The sequence below is a fragment of the Myotis brandtii genome, unplaced genomic scaffold (assembly GCF_000412655.1).
Source record: "Myotis brandtii unplaced genomic scaffold, ASM41265v1 scaffold146, whole genome shotgun sequence".
In the NCBI taxonomy this organism is placed as follows: Eukaryota; Metazoa; Chordata; class Mammalia; order Chiroptera; family Vespertilionidae; genus Myotis; species Myotis brandtii.
In genome coordinates this window covers 449,592-454,737 of record NW_005355247.1, presented here as the reverse complement: position 1 = coordinate 454,737, position 5,146 = coordinate 449,592, and the positions used below count along the sequence as shown (strand labels likewise).

The 5,146-nt window shown below is 40.1% G+C and overlaps 1 long non-coding RNA gene across 2 annotated transcripts in view; it reads right to left on the bottom strand.

Annotated features, from left to right (window-relative positions):
* Positions 1-3,227: 3,227 nt before the first annotated feature.
* LOC102241601 overlaps positions 3,228-5,146 on the bottom strand; it is a 9,051-nt gene continuing 7,132 nt past the window's right edge. For both annotated transcript variants that reach the window (XR_001361094.1, XR_313282.2), the window contains one exon: positions 3,228-4,826. This is a non-coding gene — a long non-coding RNA (uncharacterized LOC102241601). The remainder of the gene's footprint in view (positions 4,827-5,146) is intronic.

Sequence of the window (5,146 nt, the reverse complement as noted above, 5' to 3'; positions counted from 1 at the left end):
TGCGGTAGTTGAGTGCAGGTTGCTTATCATAGCAACAGCTTTCCAGCAGCAATATGACCCGATATTGTCATCAGAAGACTTGTTTATTTTTCGTTTCTGAATTTGAAGACTCAAACGTAAGAGTAGAGTATTTTATAGTTGCCAATGCCTTTAAAATCACATCCTCAGTCCCAGTTTCTGTATGCGAGGAACCAAAGTTCCAGAGTGGCTATGTGAGAGTGTCTCCAGGAGGAACGATGTTGTTTCTGGACAGACCAGTCTGTCTCCACTTTTGATTTTTACTGCTCCAGGATGTTTAGTCCCTATTCCAGGAAGGCATGGCAAGGGTGGCCATTTCTGCCGTGACCTCATGGGGCGTTTCAGAAGTCTCACCATTCTTCACCATTGTGTTCACTGGCTCCAAGCCAGCAGACACGCATCCGAACCTCTGTCCCTGTGACCATTCCTAGCACTTCAGGGAACCGTAGCCTGGCCGTCGTTATGATAGTTCACATAAACAAAACATAATATTTTTGACAACTGCTGCAATTCCTAGGAGCACTCACATCTCTAAGGGACTACACAAGCCTTAAGATTCAGTGAAACATCAAGACGGCTTTAAAGGCGATCATATGAAAAAGAAAAAAAATATATATATATATATCTCTTCTCCAGAAAAACATCAGTCTTGGCCTGTGTGGTGGACAGAATGCTGTCACAGTGTTAACAGCAGTGAAACTAATTGTTAATCTGCTGCTGCTCTTCCAGTCAGCTACTTTTCATCAGGGCCAAAAAGAACATTCTAGCAAGACTAAAACTATCCACCTGGTTTAAAGGGGACAGATCCAGGAACACAGTGCGATTCTGAAATCTTTGGGAGTGAAAAGACATCATTCTGTTCCTTGTCCATCCCATCCAACTTTGGCCCTAGCAAGGTAGATCAAGCTTATTCGTGTTCTCTAAGCCCTTCCCAAAGATCTTTTTTCTCTCTTAGGTTTCTCAAGTTTACTTATTTTATTAATTTATTTCCCCTCGCTCAAATTTATTTAATTTTTTTAAAATTGGGAGTAAACGTGATTTTTTAAAAATATGTATAGCTGCTTTATTTATTATACCAGTATTTTCCATTGATTTTTAGAGAGAGTGGAAGAGAGAGGGAAAGACCGAAAGAAATATCGATGTGAGAAAAACACATTGATTGGTTGCCTCTTGCACACACCCTGACCAGGGCCGGAGCTGGGGAGGACCCTGCAACTGAGTCATGTGCCCTTGACCCGAATTGAACCCAGGACCCTTTGATCTTCAGGCTGATGTTCTATCAACTGAGCCACATTGGCTGGGGCTTTATTTATTTTGAATTAATCTTTATTGTTGAAAGTATTACAGATGTCCCATTTGTTTGTTTTTTCTCATTGACCCCCTTCACCCTGTACATACCCCTCCCAAGCCTTCATGCTTTATTGTCTGTGCCCATGGGTTATCCTTCCCAAAATTCTTAAAGATGAAAGAACACAGTTGAGATGCTGGTAAGAAAAGTTATTCTAAGTATAGAATTTCATCAGCATTAAGAATTTGATTATGCATGAAAGTTAAAGATTTATGCAGACACATTAGAGAAATATGTGTTCAGAATTCATAGTAAACACCAAGTGAATGATAAGCAGCCTGTTTTTGCTACATGTTCTCCCATTTATCTGCCTTGCGTGGGAGTACATGCTAAATTCTGCACTTCAAAAGAATGCCTGAGGACTAGGCCCGAATAAAAAGGGCTACAGTAAGAAGAAAAGATAAAAAGAAAAAAATAAATGGGGTAGAGTGGATTCAATCTTCTTTTCTGGACCCCAAGACAAATTAACTGAAGTGCAAAATATATTTTTAAGTCATGTTTTTCTTTGTTGGCATAATGGCAAAAATACTCTCTTGGCCAATGGGCAGGGAATAGAATACACTAGTAAAGACTCAAGTTTTTCTGTTGCCAGTTTGGCCATACGAATCAGGAACTTCAAAAACTGCCTGACTTTTTTACTCACCAACTGCACTGAGGCAATAGTCAGACAAGAGTACAGATATATAAAGATGTGCATCACAGCTTTCTTATCTTTAAATTAAATTTGCAGGGATAACATCGGTTAATAACATTACATAAGTGTCATGTGTACATGTTTGTAATAACACAAGATCATTATACACTACTGTGTGCCCACCACCTATCTAGCCTCCTTTCATCACCATGTATTTGATTCCCTTTACCCTCTTCATCTTTCCCCTACCCCCCACTCCCTTCTGGTAACTACCATACTGTTGAATCTATGAGTTTGTTTTTTGTTTGTTTGTTGCTTTCTCTTTTATAGCTCACATGTGAGGGAAATTATATGGTTCTTCTCCTTTTCCATCGAATTTATTTCACTATAATACTCGCAAGAATCACCCATGTTGTTGCAAATGGCAATATCTCATCTTTTTAATGGCTGTGTAGTATTCCATTGCATATATGTACCACATCTTCTTTATCCATTACTCATCAAAATATACTTATATTGTTTCCATGTCTTGGCTATTGTGAATAATGCTGCAATGAACATATATCTTTACCAATAAATATTTTCAAATTTTGAGGTAGATACCCAGAAGAGAGATAGCTGGGTCATGTGGTAGATCTATTCTAATTTTTGAGGAACCTCCATACTATTTTCCATAATGCTTGCATCAATTTACACTCCCACCAGCACTGTGCAAGGGTTCCCTTTACTCCATATTTCTCCAACACTTGTTATTCCTTGCCTTATTGATAATAGTCATTCTAATAGGTATGAGGTGGTATCTCATTATAGTTTTGATTTGAATTTCCCTTACAACTAATGATGTTAAGCATTTTTTCATATATCTGTTGGCTGTCTGTATGTTTTCTTTGGAAAAGTGTCTATTCAGGTCCTCTCCCCATTTTATTTTTTTGTTCTTTTTAATTTAACTTAATTTTATCTCCATTTTTTTTTAAAATATATTTTTATTGATTTTCCACAGAGAGGAAGGGAGAGAGACAGAGAGCTAGAAACATCGATGAGAGAGAAACATCGACCAGCTGCCTCCTGCACATCTCCCACTGGAGATGTGCCTGCAACCCAGGTACATGCCCTTGACCGGAATCGAACCTGGGACCCTTCAGTCCGCAGGCCGACGCTCTATCCACTGAGCCAAACCGGTTTCGGCTTATCTCCATTTTTAAATTGGACTGTTTTGTTGTTGTTGTCGAGTTGTATAAGTTATATATATATATATATTGCAGTAGATTGATTGGAAAGGTGGGTAGAAGCGTGGCAGTAGCATGGCAGTGATGTAAAGGCTTTAGATATAAGCAGACTTGGAATCATGTCTTGTTCTGCAATTAACCAGCAGGGTGTCCTAGGGGAATTTATTGGACCTCAGTCCAACTCTTTTCCTTCGTATGGATAATCAAAGGAGGTAATGAAAATAGAGTACTTAGCAATGCGATTGGCATAAAGAGATATTGAAGCTTAAAGGGACTATTGATTTTAAAAAGATATTGTTGGGTGTTATAGACTGAATATTTGTGTCCTCTGAAATTTTATATGTTGAGATCTGAATCTCAGTGTGATTATATTTGGAGGTGGAGGCCTCAAGGAGATGATTAGATCATGAGGGTTGAGCCCTCATGAATCGGATTGAAACCAGCCCGGATGACCCTCAGGGTTTTGTTGTGTTTTTTTTTGCCTGCCTCTGTGAAGCCAAACACAGGACACAGGTGCTGATGGAAGGAAAGTGATTTCTTCAGGTGCCCACCTGAAAAGCTGGCAGGCTCATGCCTTAACATCTCAGGGCAGGCAAAAGGCTTTAATAGGGGGTTTGTGGGGAGAGGGGAACTAAGGAATTCTGGTGGCATGCAGTTTTCAATTCCAGCTATCAGGTGGTTTTGATATTCTTTTTCGTGTGTGTCAGCATCTGGTGTTTGTTTTTTGTTTGTTTGTTTGTTTGTTTTTCTCTCTGCCAGTTTCATTGATGATCTCTGGGTACAGGACGTTGCAGGCCTGGCCAGCCATTGGCACCTGCTATACGCCTGTGGTCGAGGCCAGCAAAAGGGGAACTGCAACTGCTGCTGCCTGTAACATGCTTATAAGGAAACTGTCAGTATCCGTTCCTTCACCAGTTCATTCATATATTTTCTTCTAATTCCATTTCATGGGTTAGTCGGAGTAGTATAAAGCTTTTATTCCCACCCACTAGCATGGCTCAATGGTTGAGTGTCAACCTATGAACCAAGGGGTCATGGTCCAATTCCCGCTCAGGGCACATGCCCAGATTGTGGGCTCGGTCCCCAGTGGGGGCTGTGCAGGAGGCAGCAGAGGTACAGAATAATCACACTCTTGTCAAAGATATACAGATCTATATATTCATTAGTAGCTAAATAATTATTGAGCATTTACTAACTGACAAGCACTTCATTAGGCAAAGAGAAATATAATGATGAGCCCAAAATTCGATGGGCCCTGACTTCCTGGAGTCAACAGTCAACAACTGGTTACTGATTGTGATTAATTGAGTATAAAATCCCAGTGATGATGTCAGAGAGGAACGGGGTAGTGAAACGGACAATAGTAGGATTTGATCCACTCAGAAGAGCAGGGACATTTCCTAAAGAAATGGCAGTTGAGCAAAGACAGAAGGATAAGGCAGCCTTGACCAGATGAGATGGAGGTGAAAGAGGTACAGTGTACAAGCTAAGCACATTGAGTCTGGAGTCAGCCAAGTGTCCTTCCAAACCTCATTCTGCCGCTCACCAGCTCCTGTGATTCTAGGCCTGTCACGCAATCCCTCTGTCCCATAAACTTCACCTGTAAAATGGAAATATATATATATATATTTAATGATTGTTATGAGGATTGAATAATATGAAAAGTGCTTAGCATAGTACCTAATATATAGCAAATATTCAATAAGTGCTAGATAGTACTTAAGGGGAAAAAAAAGAATAGAGACCCAAGTGCAAAAAGGGAACAGTGTATGTAAAGGCCCCATGGGAGTGTAATAATAAACAAAAAGAAATGAAGCCCTGATGTACAGCGGTCTCCCCTTATCCACGGGGGATACGTTCCAAGACCCCCAGTGAATGCCTGATACCTCAGATAGTACCAAACCATATATATATATATAT